General features: G+C 37.8%; 1 long non-coding RNA gene across 1 annotated transcript; it reads left to right on the top strand.

The window, feature by feature from the left end:
- The first annotated feature begins 2,256 nt into the window (after positions 1–2,256).
- LOC135312876 (uncharacterized) lies at positions 2,257–9,751 on the top strand. Its single transcript, XR_010372494.1, has 3 exons — positions 2,257–2,441; positions 3,924–4,042; positions 8,529–9,751. It is a non-coding gene; the product is annotated as an uncharacterized LOC135312876 (long non-coding RNA).
- The last annotated feature ends 11,974 nt before the right edge of the window (positions 9,752–21,725 follow it).

The raw sequence follows: 21,725 nt of genomic DNA, 5'->3' as shown, positions 1-21,725 counted from the left end.
CACAATGTGAACAGTCCCACTGGAGTTCAAGAGTTACATACATGGGCATAGGGCTTTGTGCACTAATTGCTTTTAGTGGGCTCATTTTTGGTGTCACAAAGCCCTATTTTAAGGACTGTTGCTCAGATCTGAAAATGCACTTTTAGCTGCCAACACTTGTAAAAATATATCCTCAGCTGGGAACCTGGAGAACAGAATTTTAATTTGGAGTAAATTAAGCATATATCTTGAGGGATACATCTTGACCAGCAGTATTTCATGGTTATTTGTCAATCTTTTATATTCTTAAAGCATAGAAACAGCTTTATTTTTGTACTAGTATTTTCATGGTTGTAGTTCATAGCACAATGCATGAAGCAGTAAAAGGAATACATATGATTTTTTTCGCCACATTCTTCTACTTGGAGGAAAGCAGCTAGAATTCAGGCAGTGATTACCTTTCATCCATGTTGTGCATGAAATTTTAGTCTGTAGACTCATTGCATCTATGTCAGCTGGAAGATTAAAGGCTTCTTAACTACATAGTGACACAGCAGACTGAGCAACCTGTGAAGGAGCTGGTCTGGTCTGTTGTATAATAACTGATCTACGGATCACTGGAAGAATCTGGATTTCTGTGTCCAGTCCAGACCAACAGAAGTCTACCTCATTGCATCCGTCTGTTTTAGTAGAACACCATATACCACCGGAGTCCACAATGTAGCCGACATAATTCCTGCAGTGCTGGAAATGTGTTATTCATTGAGGTGATAGATGCATACACCCCAGTAAAGTTAATGTTTAACCATCTTTGCTTTTGGCAGCATGCTACAGTTTATTAATTAATTTGGTTGGTGTTTGCGCATTTTTTTCTACCACTGTGGGTACAATCAATGGATTTCAGGTATTCTACAGTCAAGAAGGCACATATTCATAATGTGCTCTGAAGTTATATCGAGATTATCCTTCAAGCTTTGTTATTAGCACAGAAAGGAAAATAGTCTAATGCATTTATAAATAGAGAGCTTATAAGCAGTGAACTGTATTCTCTTCCACTGAAGGAATCCTAAACATAACCAAGCAAAAGTAAATTGACCTCAGATAACAATTTCAGTTTCTCAACTTGGGGCAGTCAAAACTTTCTTCAGCTGTAACAGACTGCCATCTTGGCTTTCGATCACCTAGTGTTCAGGATTACAGTCTTCAATTACCCTTTATCACTGTTGCCTTCTGTTACTTGTTCCTTCTGGCAAACCTATCATTTGCATCTGATTTAAAATAATTAATTTCAGTTTCTAACCAGTCTGTAAGTTCCACTAGTTGTTTTTTTCTTTACTTGGAAATAAAACTAGGTCAATTCCATTTCAGTTCAGGTACCACCTATGTACATTAAATGGTGCACGCAATACTGCTGTAACATAGAAGATGTTTGACCATCTGGAGACCTCAACATGACCTAGGATTGGACAAAGGAAGGTTCCCAGCAGGCTCACTTTCTCAGTTAGAATAAAAGAGTACTAAATCAGAAGTTTAGTTAATAATATTTGATATTTAGGTTTGATGTTTTTTCCTCTATTTCTTAAAGATGTGTTCTGAAGGATCATGAATTGAGGGAGGGGAGAAGAAACAAAATTATAGTCCATGTCCTTTATTTGTGCTTAGATTGTTGGAAATAAGAAAGGATGGGCAGTTTCAGTAGGTACCATTTTTCTGATAATTTTATCCTTCCACATTAATTTTCAAATTACTGCTGACTTTGGATAACATTTCAAAGAACTGGCTTTGCATGAATATCATCAATGAAAGTAATGGTGATAGGAGCTCAGCGGTTAAACAGGATAAGAAAAATGTTTTGAGGAGTACTATGGGATATACTATGATGGGTGTCATGGTAGAAGATCCTTTATTTATATCACTGGACTTCATAAGAATGGAAGTCTATACTTTTGTAGAGGTAGCAAGGCATACTGGCAACAGTACTCTTGAGTTTTAATACCCTCTCTGAAACACTGCCAGTGTTAAGTTCTGTGGCTCATTTAGCTTCCCTGTGCCCATTATGTCATTTGCCCAATAAAGGCGAACAAGAAAGATGATGAAAAATATTGTAAGCACCGTTGCACTTCAAAATTTCTTTAAATTAAATCAGAGGTTGTTTGGTCCTGGTAGATACTTTTCAGACAGAACTCAATTAGTCTGATAGCGTTACTCTTCTCCAAAATGGAATCATATTGGACCAGTTTGATGTCTTCTTATAATTACACACTGTATGGTTCTTTGACTCTTATCTCTCCCTCAGGCTGTGAATTTGAAACCATCAGGAAGATGTCACATTGGTATGATTATTCTTCAGTGATAAGAACAGTAATTGTTGTAGGGAGACTTCTTAATCTTGGGTCACTCAAATCCCTTTTAAAGACAGCAGGTGCTCTCCAGAACAAGCATTAACAAGAAGAGATTATGAGGTAACCTGTTGTTCTTTATATCTCAGCATCTCATGACAACGCTTACCATCAGCCAGTGTGCTCAGAAGCCAGTCAGTACAGGGAAAAATCAAATGTGACTCAAGAAGGAACTAACGTTTTCAGTACTAAAGAGTGGATTCTTTTTAAAGGCTGAATACTGAGAACAGTTACAGAGAAATTTATATTTATATAAGATAATTATATAAGTCAATTCTAAAAGCAAGAAAAAAAATCAGCAAAGGCTAAAAGAAAGGAGCCGCAGATATTCATGGCGTAATGCAATCAGAAAGAAATTCTGCTTCCCCAGAAACCAAAATCCGAAACTGCATCTTGCCAGATATTTGTTGTGTTGCAACTTTCTTTTTCATTCTACCCTTCATCTTCTTCCCAGCTGTGGCAAATATGGTGAAAGTGAGTTAGTCATTCATATTATCAGACTCTAGCACTGCTAACAGTATGACTTCATACATATTTGCTTGTGCTGTGGGCTGCTTAGCATTTACAGGGTGAATTCTTGGAGCTGAATGTGTTCAGGGTCTAACAGAGCTCTCCCAAGTACAATCACAGTGGACCAAAACTGTCTGTTATTTTCAGCTCTCAACACTTTATGAATTTCTGGATCCAAATACCAACTAAATTTTGTTAAAAAAAGATTTAGTTATCCAATCCTGTCTATTTCCATCCAGATCATAACGCAAAATTATTTGAGTAAAGCACATCTATTGCAATCTTTGTGAGGTCGAGAATTAAGCGTAGCATAAATCACTGCATTCAAATGATAAAGCCCACTTTCAAAAGCAATTCAAGAAAAGATTTTTAAAAGGTATTTAGATGCAGAGGTGTACCTAGCACTTTCTAAGAGCACACTAATCTCAGTAAGTGTTAGGGACTTAACCCTTCTTCTTCTTGAAAAATATCAGTTAGGCATCTATCTCTGCCTCGAAGTTCTTAAACACTTTTTAAAAAATCTGGCCTTTGATAACCCAAATCCTCTTGACTTTCAGTAAAGCTTTTCATCCTGAATTCTAGATCCTCATAGGTTTTGAAGGTCTAACACTCTTAAATTAAAGTATGAGTTAAATGCCCAGGTACTTTTGAAAAACTCAATCTTGGTGCTCAAGTCGCTTCTAGAAATGAGTGTTAGACTACTAATCCCCTCAGGTACTTGTGAAATATTTTCCTGTCACCTCTGAGAAACTGTTCTAGAGGAATTTACTTTGTTAACCGCTTGCTTTGTCCTGAAGTTTGTATGACAAGTTTGTGTAATATTTATTATAGAGCATTTTTTTCCCCAAAAGAGTGACAGAATTCTTTCTTAAAAATGAAAAATTATAAATGTAACAAAAGTATATATTTATGCTTTCAGCAGGCAAATGTGTTTTTTAATGGAATTTAAATAAATGGCATTTTTATGATGAAAAAAGCAACAGTAAAAGCAGTGATTATATTTTTCATAGTTCATTTGCCTCCCTTGCCCTGCAGATCTTGTACGGAAGGAAAATGAGATCCCTGGTGAAGCCTACAATGTCATTGACTCTGAAGAAGGACTCAGAGACCCATTGGTGTTTAATGACCCTTATTGGCCTCCACAAAAGAAACTGGTATGATCTTCTAAAAGAAATATATGGTTCTTTAGAAATATTAAGAAACACTGTTTTCTTCATGGGTAAACATTATAGTCATGCATTTCTAAACACTGCCTGGTTTTAGATGACTGCTCTTAAAATGGCAGTCCAAATTTGATGAGCAATTGCATTCATTTTTCATTAGTACTTGACCAACAGCAGTGGTATTTAGCCAATACTGCAATCACACAGTTTTAATGCTCTTATTATTCTGCAGTTTCATATCAAACTACAGAAAACACAACAGATAAGAGAGCTAAACAATACAATGGAGAGCAGCTAGACTGTTTTATAGGGCATGGGCACATTATTAATGCAATTACATGGTGATATCCCAAAGTTATAAGTAAGTGTTGGAATATTTTTATATTTCTATATTAATTTCTTCTTTATAGTAAAATATATACTGTGAGAATATTTATTGCAGTTGGAGATGAGGCAGTGGCAACTGGAAGAGATTAAAGTAGCAAAGTGAAGAAAGGGAAGGGGAGGGGAGGGGAAGGGAAGGGAAGGGGAGGGGAAGGGAGGGGAGGGGAAGGGAGGAGAGGGATGGGAGAAGAGAAGAGAAGAGAAGATGAAAAGAAAGGCAAGAAGGGGTGAAGGAGAGATAAAGGGAAATCCCAACATTTAATAGCAAAACAAAAAAAAAAAAAAGAAAAAAGTAATTTTGCAGTGAAGAAGTGCAGTGAAGTGAAGAAGTAGTGGATATTCAGCTAGGACAATGTAGGAAACTAATAGGAAAAATATATATCGCAATCATATTACAGAACGAACTATATCGAGCCAGAACTTATTGCATGAGTAGACTTTGGTTGCAGGCAGTGATAAACTGCTGAATATATCTAAAATGCTCAGTACATAGCCCAGTGTAGACAATATCTGATGGTCGGTGCTGTACTTTGTGCTTCTCTCTCTAATGTGTGTCCCCAGAAAAAGAACATCTATATAGCAGACATTCCACTGACATCTTTCATTGGTTCTAGACATGCTGTACCTATGGTAAAAGAGAAGTGCAGAGCCTTAGTTTCAGTTTCTGTAAAGGGTGTGCTGATTTTCTAAACCTGAACCATCCAGAGGAGGAAACACATTGAGCTATTGGATTTTTTTTCTTAATCAGACTTTTTAGTGACTATTCTATCTTTTCACAAGCATTTGTAAAAACAGTATGATTGGTTCTGCTAGCTCATAATTTTTTCCTACTTTAGTATACTTCTCAATGCTCCTTACAAGGGATGGAGTCTGGCCATTTTTGGAGAAGTTTTGTGAGAAGTAACAATTTATGTAAACCAAGATTCCTCTTGAAAATCAATTCAACAGCTTGAAGTAATGTACTTGTCATATGGGAATATTAATATGAAAGAAAAATGACATGGATATATAAGAAATTAAACTAACTGCCTGTGTAGAGATATCAAAAAGCATGGTGATGAATACTCCGAAATGTTTGTTGCAAGATCCTACCACTCTACAGTCATCAGAGAGGCAAATGTTGAAAATTTTTTTTTCTAATAACATCCCAATGATTTAGAAAAACTGTCATATTTATAGACTGCTACATTCCACATACCACATGTCATAGCCTTTATGTTGCTGGGTAGAATCCTCTAACAGAAGTGCATGGTCCAGCTCAGATTTTGCAATACTGTAGCAGGGAGGGAGGAATGGAAAAGGTGCATCTGCCTCTCTCACTGTGACTGCAGGAGGGAGAAAAAAGTCTAGTGGAGAATGTCAGAAAGTCTAACTTCCCTATGATGGGGCTGATGAAATGCAAGGCAGCAACAGTGCCCTGTAAAGGAGCCAAGTCATTTATTCTTCCTGGCAAGGCAAGAGAAAAGCAAGAGAAATTGTGATTCTCTGAGTCCAAATAAGACCATTTTACCCTATTCTGCTAATGTAAAGGGCTTTAGGATGGATTTGCATTCACTTTTGAGCCCCTTTACTCTACTAGAGAGTTTAAAATTGTCATTCCCAGTCAGAATTCATTCTCTGCTCTGCTCCTCTGGTAGTAAAATTGCCTTCTCTTGAACCATCAAAGAGCTGTGCTTCAACAGTCCGTCAGGTTCAGGAACCAAACTTGAGTGTTGCTTGTCCAAAGTATTCAGGAGGAATCAATTGCCCACCTTGCCTCTTTTCTGAATTGTTATCCTTTAAATGTTAGTGTTGACAACCATAACAAAACACGGTATTTTGAGAGGATCATGCCTGCTTTAAGTGTGCTGCCTGGTGAAGGCCAGGGGAAGTGTAGAAGCATTTATGAGACACTACTGCAATTTCCCTTTAAAAAATCTGTTATTGGCTTATTTTACTCTTTCTGTAGCATTAGTTATGAGGTGACTAAACAAATATGAAAAAACAGTATGTAAACCAAAATCAATCAAAGGTTATCCAAAGAATGTAAATATATTTGATACTGCAATCTAGTTTGGAAGAAACTCAAATTTGAATTAGAGATCTATTTTTCATTGTGTGTGCCCTGCACAGACACAAAGAATGCCAGTAAAATGGCTGCCATAATGGTTTTGGTAGCTTGGCAGACTTACCCCACTGGTTCATTTCTCTCTCAGTTGACTTTGTCCCTTACATTCCAAAGATGGGGAAATGTATTGATGTGTAGTTTACCACACAGGTCAGGGGATCTTTGTTGTTTGACCTTGAAAACAAATGTTCTGTCCTCTCTGCATGGATAACTCGTAAGATTTGGTGGCTCATCTCCGCATATTTGGCAATCATAAACGTTGCTTCCTCAAATGCGTCACTGTCTTCTGCACCAGTTAGGTAGTGCACTGCTGCTGGAAGCTGGTTACACATTTATGGGGCTAGACTTGTGTCACACAGTGATTTTTGGTCCTTTAGCATGAAGGTGCATATGCTGCTAACATGATGAAAATCTCCCATTTTCATGAGTAGCAGGACATACTGCTTGTATGTTCTTTAGGCACAATCAAATTATATTGGTTGAAGAAAAATGATTGGTGTAATTTAGAAAAAAAGAAAAGGCAATGGACAAGCAACAATCATCCTTAAAGAATTTCCCACTAGTCAGTGAAATAATGTATATGCATACATGTGTTTGAGTACAAACATAGTAAGTACAGAAATAATCATAGCTGAGAGAAAATAAACCAAAGGCAAAGATAATAACACAGCCTTAAACTGCTCACTGTTAGAAGTGTGTGTTAGCTGAATTACTGCCCAGTGATATGTAGAATGCAACAGTACTTCAGTGTATATAGGATAGAAAGCAAGCAAAATGAGAGACTAGAAGAGACAAGATACAAGGTCGGTTATCTAGGTGAGGCAACTAGAAGAAGTGACACCTCTGGTGAATATTGTACAATTTTTATTGGGTAAACTTTACACAGATTTCTGTTTCACTTTAGACCTTCATGAGCTGCAGAACTTATGCTAGCCACAGGGCTAACAGAACAAAAACAATGACCCTGCTTCAGAGAGCTTGCAGTTAAGAGTAAGATAATCGAACAGTTGAATACTATCAGGATACACCCCTCGACATCAGGAGGCAGTGAGACAGTATTGATCTGCTGGGTAAGCAGCAATCAAATCTCATCAGTAGCTTAGTCATTATTGAGTCTCTAGTCATCATAGTAAAATAAAGATTTGATATGGGACTATGTGTGGGCATACACTCAAAAAAACTAAACTAGTTGTTCAGCTCCACTTTACAGGCCTATCTTTTCTGTCTGGACAGAGAATATTGGTGAAGGTATATGGATGGGAACACTCATAATTCTCTCTCTGAGACTGAATGAGATATAAAGGCATTTTAAGGACAATTCATATTCCTGAAAACATCAAGTACCAGCATGGGTACTGCTACATGGTGAGCCTCAACAACTGATCCAACTTAAAAATAAAATGATAAGAAAAAACCTAGGTTTTTAGCTGCATAAGGTCTCCAATCAGTTCATCATGTCACTACAAACATGCTTGTGCCACCAAAGGAAAAGAGGTAGGAGACTCAAAAATGAGAACTACCGCCTCTTAGGAGCAGCACTAACTTTTTCTAGCTCCAGGTGTGCCTAGAACTGCAGTAGTAGAAAAGCTGTCCCAGAAACAAGACAAATAGTGATAACAGTGTATTGTGCCCTATGAAGGATGGTGTTGATCTTGAACTTATTGAATATTTGTCATTTCCATGAAGTTTTTGGCACAGTCACACCAATAGTTGATTAGATATTTTTAAGAGATCCTCAGGAATTTAATGCTTTTTGTTACATTGTGTCTGTGCCTATTAAAAGATATACTGAATGCTGTGCATAATTATATTCATAAGAGAACAGTATTGGGACAGCTGCTAAGATTCAATTAATTTTATGGGGAGATAACATTTTTTTAGTTGACAGAAAAGTTAAGAAAGATGGGCTTGACTGGAAAAAAACTGAGTCCTGGCTTGTAGCTGTGTCCTTGTGCTGGTGGTTAAACGTGGAATATTATTCTGCAGGGACTTGGGAAACATCCTGCCTCCCCCAGGCCCAGGAGCTGCTGAAGAGCAGCCTCGCCAGCGTCCACGGGCAGCATGAACAAACCGGCTGTGCTCTTTGCAGTTGCTCCTCCTGCGGAAGAGGAACCTGTATTGGGTTTTTTCTCTCTCTTTCTGGTCCCTGAGCTGAAGCTGCTTCAAACAGCAGTTTGTGTATGTACTCTGCAGTTTGGGAACTACTTTTAGAGTCCTATGTGCCTTGGAGTGGAATGTCCCTGTTATGCTCAGCCCCCAAAGGCATGCCCATTGAGAGCAAAAGAGATGCCACCTGTGGGCCCTCCTGCCTTTCACTGACGAATCAAGGTCAAACCCCTCTCGCGACAGTCCGTGGGGCAAGCATGCCATCATCGCTGGTGCAGTGTCAGGGTGCAGATACCAGCGCCTGACAAATATACCCCAAACACGGCTAGATGACAGGGTCTGCAGAGGTCTTCTGATCTGAATGTGAGAGTACATTTTATTTCATCCGTATATGCTTGGAGAATAACACATACAAAGTCTTCTTGAACAGCATGTCCAAGTTAGGTTTGTCCACGGTTCCCCACCGTGGTCTTTCCAAAGTACGAATCAAAACCAAATGCATAGTACTTTTGGCAAACAATTTCTCCCACTCTTCCCTTTCTCTTTCCCCTCCCCTCCCAGCTGACACACAGCGACTATAGGGGGCAATGCAGCCTCATCATACAGCCTGTGTACATCAGCTACATATCACATTAATAGGTGGAAACTTCAAAGTCTTAGTTTTTACTTCTTGCTTTTGAATAATTTGTATCAAGATAAAATATATTGTTACGTGGGCTCCATAAAATGGAAGGTTTGAACTTCAAAGAAGCTTTTACTAGTTTGACTTTTTTTGTTTGTAAATGAAAGTTAATAAATAGTGATTTTATTTCATACTACTAATTCAAATTAAAATCTAAAATAAAACAAGACACAAGGAACGAACTAAAATAATTTTGAAATTCAGTTGACATTGATCACTAAGCAGAACTGCTCCCAGTCTGTATGTATCTCATATTCATGTAATTCAATCTATATGCCTGTCAATATTTCTGATGCAGTTTAATTTCTTCAGATCAGTTTCTTTCTGACATAATGCAGGCTTCCAGAAGTTACTCCAATTTAGAGTGCTTAAATGATACTCTTATATATTCCAAGATTTTGTGAAAAAATATTTATACATTAAAAATCATTGTCATAACAATAAAAATATTCATATATTATACTGTTTGGTTGTATTTTTCTTACATTGATTGAAGTGCACTTCACAGGAAGCAAGCAAAGAATGAGAACAATGATAATTTCCAACTTTTCTTGTTCAAAAGTGTATTTTTGTGTGCCTGAGTTTTCCTTCCTCAACCTTGCTGTTTTTTGTAAAGGAATAGTTGGAAGATGCAGAGCTGAACTTCTGTTAACATCATTAGAAAAGCTGTTGTTACAGACTATTTTCTATTATTTTAATTTTGTTTCATACAATTTTTGACAGTTAGTGTTTACCAGAGTTTCCCTGAAGCAAAAATGATTTAATGTTCAACACATGCATTAAAATGTGTTCTATTTTAATATGTTAAAGCTGATAGAAATATAATTTAAGCAGAAATCTGTGCTTAACAGTGCAGCACATAGAACCTCCAAACACAGATGAAACTGGAACTTCTATTTGAAGGGAAAACAAAGCCAGAAGTAATCTACCTTAATATAGTTAGAGCCGTGTGATATTTTTGTAATGAAATTCAAACCCAGGTAAAGCTAACTTAGTGTGAGTTTTTGTTGTAGAAACAAGGCATAGTTTGAAACCTAGGCTTTCATGCTTGGTGGCTTTACGTGGCTCATAATCAAATCCAGAATTTTCAGCTAAAGTTCCATTTCAATTTTCTCATCCCTTCAAATTCAGACCTGACTGTTAAGGAAAGTAAGTCCTGAATTCCGGAGAAAAGTCCTCCGACTTCACTGAATGCTGAAAATTCGGAGTTTCTAATCCTCTAATGTGAGCACTTCAGGTTTACTCAATAGCTTACTGACCTTTACTTAGCCATGTACTCATTTCAGTGGGAATTTTCAATGCTTTTTCACTAAAAATCGTGTTCAACAGTATTTCCTGATCGTTAAGACCTGTGTACCTAAAGCATAGGCTGAGAATGTCTTCTACACGCCCAGAATACAAATCTATACCTTTTCACATAAGCACAACCTCTTCCTTTCTGTCGTTTGTCAGAGTCATGTGAAAGCCAGTTTTAGTAACTCCTGGTATTAGATATTGCTGGTGAGTCTGACCAGTTATTTATGTACAGTAGTGTTAGGATTTGATCCTTCCTTTCCACTCCTTGTCCAAGAACAGTGCGTAAAGTGAGGGTAGAAAATAATCCATTGAGGTTGATGGGTCATGTCTATCCACAAAAATAAAAACCAAAAAGCCCCAAAAGCTGCACAATGAATGTTATAACTTTGAAGAAGGAAGTGAATGGTTGATCATCTGAGGGCTTGTAGAGGCAAAATAGTTAAAAAGAACAAAAATATCAAACTAAAACCGTGGTTATCTACTGACCATGACAAAAGATTTCAATAGAGTTAAACAGACTTCCACCTTCTTCTTTCTTGTAGATGGCAGCTGAAGTAGTTACTGTGCTAAAAACATAAAAGGCAAAACAGCACTAGCAAAAATTGTCATCTTTCACAAGGGAAGTGCCTAGTGATTTGATAAACTTTTGTAAATAATTTAAGTAGGTAGCATTCACCAAGAAGATGTGATATAGACCAGTGATGGCTAGAAAATTTCTGATATGGTGTCTGTTTTTAAAACAGGACCAAAAAGAGATCCTGGGAATTAAGACCAGTAAACCTCACCTTGCTTCTGGGGAAACTGACTGAGAGTCTAATTAAGGATAGAATAGTTCAGCACATGGCTACACATAAGTATAACCTAATAGGGTCAAACGTGCACAACGTTGGTAAAGGGAAAGCACGCTTCTCTAACCAGCTGAAGTGCTTTGAAAAAGTTAATAAAATAGTAGATAAAGGTGACCTGGTGAACATAATTTATTTGGATTTTCAAAAAATTCCCCGATAAGGTCGCTCATAAAATACTATTAAGGGAAAAATATAACTATGAGGTAAGGGGCAAAATCTCACAGTGGAATAAAAATTGAATAAATGATGGCAAAAAAATTGCACTGAAATTCTTCTCCTAAATGTGCAAAAAGGTTAATAGTAGGATGCTCTAAAGGTTGACATTGGAGCCAATGTTACTTAATAAAATTTTTAATTATTTGGACATTGTATCTGCTAAAACTGACATTAAATATTAGCTAAATATTAACTAAATATTATTTAAAGTGAGAGGACTGTGAGATTAGGAATGGTCAGACTGACAACACATACAATTCAACTTGGATAAGTGTAAATTTTGTCACTCGTTTTATGGGTTATTTTCACCTCCAGCACCATATTATATACCATGATGTGCTAGTCAGAATAATTTATCTGCTTTCTGAGCAAGAATCCAATAGATACCACTGCAGCATCCATGTGAAATGATTTGCCCTCTCTAGGTGTAGGAGTAGACAGGGTTACATGAGCATGAGGAATTCCCATCTGTCGGGTCACTTGACCTTTTCCTCAGGGTAACCAGGCTGCATGGCCAGAACAAGAGCTGTGTTTATCATTAAAAAAAATCCTCCTTCATAAATACTTAAAGGGAAGTCCTATTCCTGTTGGATCATGCTGGAGTGTCTGTGTTTTCTGAGGTGCTGATAACTTAATTATGGCACTGAGGAAATCACTGGCACTACTCCCTACTGTCATCTGCAGCTCAGACGGTTGTAACCCACTGCTGGCTTTCTTTGGAAGCTCTTACCTGTTACTTCCCAGCACTCTCAATCCCATCTCCTCTTCACGAAGTGTCTGTAGGAACTACATTCAGTTTTGCACCTCTTACTGGTATGGACAACCCTGCTGGTTGTCACCTACTGTTAAAGAGGATCAGGAACCTTTGCCTGATCAGGTTAATTCAGAAATTACTAAGTTAATAGGTCTGGGGGTTGGATTTTGAGTTTTGTTGGGGTTTTTTGTTTGCTTTACTTTTTTTCCCCCCACTGTCCTTTCTACACAGCACTGAATTTAAATCTGCAAGATTATTTGGAACACTACCCACTGAAGGGCTAAAGTAGCATGTGGTGAGACCATGACCTTATATTAAGCATATTACATATAAGATACTCAGTTCATGTGGTGCTGCAGGTGTCACATCCACTCTGTCGAAACTGAAGTCCATTCAGTTTTTTTAATGGCAAAAAAGTGAGAGCTAACAGATGATGTCTCCTTCAGAAATGATATGTGTTCGTCTGGTTTTAGTGTAAGCACAATGAAGAGAATCTTTCGTGTTGCTTTCTATAATTCTTCCTAAAAAGAATCTATTCTACCATTTTTACTGAGGCAAAAATGCAGTCTTTTTAAGATGCAGCATTTTGGACTATGAGTAAACACAGTAGGAAAAAAAAAGATGACTTCTTGGCAAAAGAAATGTATGGAAATAAAAACACTAAAAGTAGCATTTATCTTGATCAATAACTCATGCTTTTAATTTTTTGTGGAAAATATTAATAGAGTTCTTTAAATAAAAAACTAATGCATTTTTTCTCTTTTGTTGTTGCAGCCCTGTTTGTATTTACATCCAGTCATTTATTGCCCATTAAAGAAGTAATGCTATGTTAATGTAAGGGAAAAAATCAATGCTACTCAGATCAGTAGCTGTGGGGAAACAGTGCAGCAGCTGGTTTGCAAACAGCAAGCCCACATAGATCAATGAAATTACAAGCTAAATCTGCTGATGCTCACAAACTGCTCCAGCATTGTGATGTCTAACCTTTCTCAAGTTCAAGATCTCTGGCAAGCCAGCAATAGCTAAATGGAAAAAAAAAAAAAGAGGAAAAAAAAAAAAAGAGAAAAAAAAAAAAGCAAGAAGGAAAGAAACAAAGAAAGAACATGACCGGCTGGTGGAGAATTTTAGCACGATATGTAATATTCCACTTTTGAAGTTATCAGTATAACTGCACGTTTATAACAGATACAAAAGCCACTGTAATCTCCCAGTTAGCAAAGCTGCGATCTACACACTCTGGAGATATTCTTCCTGAAGAATGTTCAAATCTGTCACATATTACCTTGAACTGTAACACTGGAGGGCTAGAGAGCACTTCAGTAATGTGGCTGTTAATGTGAATTCCAGAAAATAATTTATCAATGAGCAACCGTACAGCTTCTGCCATGTGCAATGTCTTTTATTTTATGGCATCATTGTAGCCTTTAAAACGGTTTGAATTTTATTAACTTGTAAATTAAACATGAAAAATATTTGACTTGTTGAGTGCAAGATTCATTTGCATATTTTATGCTATTTGTATGGTAAGGGAAGGAGCCCCTTTTACCCCAAGGAAAGTATCACTGGGATTTATCAGTATCATGTGAATAACACGCCTTTCAAACGATTATTTTCAGGGCAGCCCCTCACCCTATTTGTGCCACTTTTTTAAACACAGCAATATTTTTCAAGCATTAATCAGGAAGAAGAATGGGGAGAACAAGTCCCTGAAGATTGCTGTAAAACGGAACAAATTTTAAAAAGGGAAATGGGTTCATTCCAAAAGCAGAAAAAAAGGCATCTTGAGTATCCTTCAAATATTGACATACGTATTTTGTGGGGGACAAAATGTGTACTTTCCAAATATACAATTCTTATTGTTTACTAATCTATTGCCTTACATTTATTAATTAAACACAAAAGTTCAATTCTGTTCTATTGTATCTGTTTTGCAGGTTGTAAATTAAAAAACATTGAGAGGTTGGAAACATTTTTTGGTCTTCCAGCCAGGGACTAGCAGAACAGAAAATGGAAGGCCAGTCCTTATTAACTATCTTCTGCTATCGCAGGCTTGCCATATTTTACAAGCGAAGAACATTCAAGAACAAAACCAACAGTGGGGTGAAGTGTGGTTATTTCTTGTACTGCCAATTGTTTCTCCTGAAAAAAACCATTTTGGAATTTGACTTAAAAGCTACTTTCCTTCTCTAACGTCCTCAAATACCTAATAATGAAAAAGATGAAGGAATGTTTTCAGTTTGAAGTGTTGGATTTCTGTTTCTGTTTTGCTTATAGGCCTTCCCAGATACAGCCAGTTTCCTTTCATTGCTGATCTTTATGTCGATTTGTTACTTTACAGTGCTGTTCAGCAGTGCTGATGGCAGGATATTTCATGCTTGATGTGGAAGGAAGACTGATTGTGCAATAGCTGTGATAGTTACTAACAAGGTGAAAGTCGACTGTATAACACTAACGCTGCTGGTGGTGTGTGAACACTGATGGAAATCTCTCCTTCTACTCCACTTACTGGCTAGGAATGAAAGCGATGCCCAGAAGAAGCTAGGAGTTGCTGCTTCCAAGCCTGATTCAAGTCCCACAATGGTTGTGAGGAAACACCAGCAGAGAGAAGGAGCCTGTTAGTAACAGCATGACCAGGATTTCACCAAAGGCCTTTTTTTGAAACAAAATATGAATTTGTGATAAAGACTTTATGTTCATCAAAAGAAAATTAACAACATTCTACAAGGAAAACCATTCCTATGAAGAAACTGAGATGAAGCAAGTATGGGAAGGAAAGAAATGAACCCAGTCTGTGTGCCTAGCTCAGGTTTGCTTTGTCCACCTGAGAAGAAATACTAGCCATTATTTTGTTTGTCTCTTTCCATGCATAATAGTTTGGCAATCAAAGTATAAACCTTGTGCATCATAAAGAAGTGTATTACTGTAGTGGAGAAACAAAAGGGATGATTGTGGGGGTGCAATTGCATTGTTCAGACTTTTTTATTATAACAAAAACATCACCGTGCCCAGAGATCCCCAGCAATAATTCCTCTTGACTGCAATAAGTACCTACTTTTGAGGAAGAGAAAGCTGATGAGCTGCAGGCTTCCCTGCTGCTAAATTCATCTAACAACCCACTCCTGATGTTTTCTGCTTTAAAGACCAATAGGAACTTTATAGATTGGTTGGATGCTCTTCTTTTCAGCCTAGCTCAGAAATCTGAAACTTTTCTGTTGATCTGAAAAGCCAGATGCAGTTTGGTTACTAAGCAGCATCAGATCTGAACATTATTCGGCTTCGCTGTCACACCAGCGGTGGGGATACATGCAGTTTTACAGAGATTTGTGACTATAGTTCTGTCTAATCACCCTGAATTTAGAGGACCTACAGGTTTTGTAGTTTGGCTTTATACGTGCATCTGCACTAGGTGGTGAGAGTTCATCTCTATGAGGATAGAAACCAAAAACCCTGAAAAAAGCATCCTGAAGTATCTCAAATCTTTAAATCTGGGCTCAGAGCAAATCTGAATTTTGAGGCTTTGATTTCTATCTTGGTCATAATTTCTGATGGTGAACAAAACGAGAAGTGAGAAATTAAGATCTAAAAATTTTCTTTAAAAACGAAAGATCAACTCCTTTGACAAATAGGAATATAGTTGGGCAATCTTTTTTCTCTGGTCTCTGTTATTGTCAGCAAAGTGTATGTGCTGAATTGGATCTAGATGAATAAGTGCTATGGCAAAAGCTCTACTTTTATTATATCAGAACATTGCTGGAAAGTACAGGCAGATACCATGAAAAATGTTGTTTTGATGAGACAGCTAGCCCTCTAACCTGGAACAACATATGCACAGATTGCTTGTTGGGAAAGAACAAAATGTTTCGCATCTACCCATTGCTTGCACAAAAAAAACAATTCTTGAGAAATATATGTGTAAAATTTGTATAACTTCTATGGAATTATGTGTTGAGGTATTAAACATGTTTGTATAGGCACTACAAGATTTTATTTTAATCAAATATCAGTTTTACTAGTAGACTTAAATGCACCCAGAATGCCATCATTTACAATGTGAGTGAAGCTGCACTGCCTTTTAGAGCCTAAGTATAATTTTTTTCCTGAATGCTTGAACATGTTTCTGTGTCTTTTTTCCTGAATGCAAGAACACGTTTCTGTTCTTGGTGTATGCCAAATGTGTAGCTAAATGCTTCTTGGCCCTTCTGCAGGCTTCTTCTCACGCTGCTGTGGTTTCCCGCCATGTTGTGACCAGCGTGGTCAGGAATGCCTCACAAGCCTCTTCTGCACGAGCACCAGCAGGTTGGTGAGGGGAGAGCATGGCCTCGCACTTGGTGTGCAACTGAGCTGCTGGGGTAAATTCTCCAACTGCTCTCATTTAAAAGATCCTTCTGGAGTTTGGTATCGGCATTATATGCCATGATGGGGCCTATTTCCCCTAAAGTGTGCCCCTTTCTGCTTTGCTTCGCTGCTGGCAAAGAGCACTTAGAAGTACTTTTCTGTTATTTTCACCAGAGTAATCTCAGGGTCTGTAATGGCTGAACTTACCGACACCTTCCTTTCCAGAGTGTGCTTTTCCACTTACACAGAGCTGGGTTTCTCTCTGTCAATATTCTGCATTTAAAGTCATTGGTTTCAGCTTCGCCAGTGGCTCAGCAATCTTGATCCCATAGTGAATGGGAAAAACATTACAGGAAGGGACAGCGCTGTCCTTCCCATCATGAGCAAAATTTCGCTCAAAAATTTTGCTCAAAGTAGCAGCAAGGCTACTTTGCACTGAGAGAAATTCAAATATAAACAGGGATATAAAAACATTGCCTATACAACACTGACAGCAACTAAAAAACAGTGTAAGAGATGTGATGAGTTACATATGTGTTGAGATTTATAGTGCTCGGGCTTGTTTCTCTGTGCCTTTCTCTGTCTGCCTTGCTGCACACAGCCTGTCTCCCTGAAACTGGAATTTAACATGTTGGATGGGCTGTCTTTGACATTCATTTTCATCATTCCCATGCTCAGAACCCTAGACCAGCTTTTTGATAGCGAAGTTGATGTTAGAGGGACATAGTGGACTTTTGTACTAAGTCTAATTTATTATGTATGTATTAAGTAATGTATTAAGTCTAATTTGTGTGCAAGATTAGTACTGCTTACCGTGTGCTTACCGTAGCAGCACTGCCAGATCTGCACTGGTTAGTGGTCTTATCAGCGTTTCCATTCTGAATCTCAGTATTTTAGGCCTCAAAACACAACTGTTGCGTTTCAGCAGTGGTGCTGCTCAATACACGCTTAGTCAGCAAGAAAATAATTTTACAAATTTTATATTTAAATTGTTTTAGCAGTTTGGTTCTTTCTTTGCAGATACCTCAAAAACACAAAACAATGGGGAAATGGGAAACAGGTAAGTTTATAAGGCTTTTTTGGCTAAGCTGGAGTCCAGAAAGTGGTGTATTTCCTCTTTCAGTCTGCCAGTTTGTGTGTGGTTGGTGTGCTTTGTTCTATTGACATAGGCAGTTACTCTATGACAAGAATAGCTACTCTAGACTGGAGGTTTTGGGTGGCTCGGTAATGACAATCTCACTGACAACTGTTGCCCCATTGCTAAGTTTTCCGTGCTCGCCTGATGATGACCAGACCTGGACCTGTTCAGGTGCCAAATCTGTCCAGCTTTCTTCATTTCACATGTATGAAAGTTTGCCTTAATACTCAATTTAGCAAAGGGGTATTAAAACTGGACACGCCTGAGCATCTGCTACCTCTGTCAAATATGGGGTTTTTCCTACCTTTGCTTTAACCTTCAAAAGTGTTGATAGGCCCCCATCCCATACCCAATAGATGGAATAGGTTCATCTTTATTTTACCCTCAGCACTACCTCCTATTTCTGACAGAGGCTTTCATGGAATTTTTAAAACGTTGCCATTATTTCTGCTCAAGGTACATTACGAGCTGCTGCCTTGCTGCTGGCATGTTATTAGGGTTGTACGATGGTAAAGGCTTCTGCATGGGGCAGCTGGCCAAGTCAGTGCTCCAGGCAAGGAGCCAAGGCTGTCTTCTTTCTAGTATTGCACTTTCTTTTCTCCCTGGTACAAGATCTTCCTTCCTCTCAAACTGATACAGAAAGACTATTAGAAAATTAATCATACCTCTGGTGTCTTGGGGAATATACTTGATTTCCCAGTCACTAATGTGTGAAAATCTTACACTGGAATAATGCCATATGTCAACTTGTGGCAATATCAGGAAATATTGACAGTGTTTCATCAATGAAATGTTGAGCTTGAATGACCTGTAGGCTGAAAATACCAGCTACATAAATTTAGAATAGTCTCTCAGCTATCATTTGATCTAGGGTTCCTGCATCAACAGGTATGTTGTCTCTGTGGTCAGCAGAAAAAATAGTATTGCATTACTGTAAGAAAATCTTGCCCAAAGACTAAGACTGAAGAAAGTTTCACATTGACATGATAGTCAGGGGTACTTTTTATTTTTTTTTCTTTTGTAGCCCTTTGATAGGGTTCCCAATAGGATCTCCCTAAATAAGTTCGTTATATGGATGCATGTCACTGAGTTTAAGCTCCCAATTGTGAATTTCTCCATTGATTATATCACGTGTATCTTTACACTAAAGTCACAGAAGAGTAACCACTGTAATCTGAAAATGATGATTACAAAAGTATTGTTTTCCAAAGATGGTTACTGACAAATTTTACCTGTGTGTCTTCAAAAAGGTGAAAAAAAGAAGCCATGAGAAGCCATCATAAGTGCAAATTAAGCAACATAGCAGAAATACTAATTAAAAGAGGATAATTGGTTTGGGGCAGGGTGGTGGGAAATGCTCTAATCCTGTGCGCTGCCATGTGATGTTATAGTGCTTCATCATTCTCAGGAAAAAAGGGGTTAGAAATTACAGATGGAGGAGGGAAGATGTTGCAATCAACATTTTAATTTCTTAATATTTTCCAAATTTTCAATGGGGGGGGAGAGTATACATAGCACCAGGATGTCTCCAGAGTATGCCAGTCCTGTCTTGCACAGTGAAGTCCAGTGACCAGCCCCACAGGGTCGCAGGGATGGTGAAATAATTAGCATAGCCCTCACCCTGTGAATATGTTTAGAGGTTCTTTCTTATTTTTGGCCTTCCTTTTGAAATTAATTTCCCTTATTTGCAACTCTAAGTGTTTTGACACTCTCCTTGATAAAACAAAGTAGGGTCATTATTTTATCCTCAGCTTCTTTTTCTGAGTGACCTGATAAACATGAAACTTTCTCTTCCTTAAGGAGCAGCCAACAATGCCAGAGTGTGTACGATCATTTTTATAATCCTCTCTCCCACACAATTTGGGAGTTTGCAATAACCTACTGTGTCTTTCTCCATTTCACTACAAAATCCTGGCTGTTGAAAGAAAACATTTAGTGCAAGAGTTTTCCAGAGAACTGCCTTCCTGCAAATAATGGCTAACAACATGTAGAGGGTATGAAATGCATAGTCTTCATAATCTGTTGCTGAGATTCAAATCTGGGTTAAGTGTTTAATCCGCCACAGTTGTATGAAAACTCCATCCAAAAATTGCAGAAATGTAAGAAAAGGTGATGGTTTCTGAATTGCAGACATTTATAAGAAATAATTAACCTTCTCAGAAACTATCCCATTTTCTGTCAAAAGCATTTTAGCATTTTCATTTAAACCAATGTTTATGGACCCAATAGGCCAACTTTTTAGATGTAAAATAGTTAATATTCTTAATTTTCTTCCTTGCAAATTTCTGTTAGAATTTTTAGAACAAAAAGGTTTCTTTGCCAGCTATTGGTATTGCTGACACTTGGCTTTGTTTCAGTATCTTACAGTGGATGGCAGCTGGGATGTTCACAGTCTGGACAGTAAGGGCAGTTTCAATCATGACTGGAAAGCCAGCAGTGAGAGATTTCATGCACTAGTTTTCTGGGCAACTGATATTTTTTTTTGTGTGGAAGTGGTGGGCTGTAAAATGATACCTCACAGCAGAGATAATTGTTGTGGGTGGGTAAAATGTTGGTTCTCAATTACCCAGGACTATAAAAAAGCAAAGTTCCAAACTAAACTGCGGCATTAAGACTAACAATCTAACGGGAACCTGACTCACAGCAACACACACGAGGTGCCCTGCCATGTCTCGATATATATATATAGGGAATTAAGCAGAGAGTGACAACTTAACTTGGAATTTGTTTTCCTTTTCCTCTGTCAAATTTGTTAAGTTTCTCTTAACCCTTCAATGCTGCCAACTGGTGTTTTGTCAGCTACAGTTTTAGGAGAATGTCAGCACATACTCGATGATTTTGGTTGCCATGGATAAGAGTATTTCTTTGATTTTTCTGGGACATCGTGTATTAATAAACAGGGTGCTTTGCTTACTTTGTTATACACATTCAATCTCTTCAGCCTATTCATTGCTTTTAATTTTGATAGAACAAGTACTGTAGACTGTGGGGCCATTTTAAGGACTGTCAAACTTCTGCCAACTTTAAAGGTCAAAATCAACTGTGACACCTACAGTTCAAATGTAATTAGTTGGAGATTTACTGGGATTTTATGCCAATCTCCCAGTAGCTTAGGAGTGACATAGTATCTAACCTTTTGGGATCCCAAGAGAAGTTCAGGTGGATGCGAGGATAAACAGTAAAATATACTAGCTAGCACGCTGCACCTTTCAGCAAGTCATCAGTCTCTTACACTGTGCTAGGAACAAGAGTGCATTCAGAATTTTTTTTTTTTTAAACAAATAACCTGCCAGTCTCCAGCACGGCCATCTAGTACAAGGTTGATGTATTTATTTAAAGCTTAGATTGTTCTGTACGTTCTTGGATCATTAAACTGAAGGACTCGTACAGTTGTGATTTTTAATGAAGCATGTTTGAATAATTATGCTAATTTACAAAGCACTAGAATCAAATCAAGTGATCAAAGTTTTCGTGATTACTATCGTGTTTTTGAAACTCCCCCCATCACTGATTTCTGGATAGACTCTAGCCCTGGCTGCTTTTTTGTCATTTATTTAGAATTTGCCACTAATCAATGCAGAACATTAAAAAAAATTTACACTAGAAAAGAAACACATTTTGCATTATGTCTCTATAGTGGACTTTGTATCAGTTTGAAAGCAATATAGCTCCAACAGACACCAGCCTAAATGCAGTCTACAATCAATACTGTATTCTGCCTTGACAGAAAGCTGAATTTTTATCTGTTAAACGTGTGAGCTTGGGGCAGCTCTGTGTCTGAAGTAGTTTAAATCTGAAATGTGATGTG

Source organism: Phalacrocorax carbo, chromosome 3 (genome assembly GCF_963921805.1).
Source record: "Phalacrocorax carbo chromosome 3, bPhaCar2.1, whole genome shotgun sequence".
Lineage (NCBI taxonomy): Eukaryota > Metazoa > Chordata > Aves > Suliformes > Phalacrocoracidae > Phalacrocorax > Phalacrocorax carbo.
This window is presented reverse-complemented; position numbering and strand designations above follow the sequence as displayed.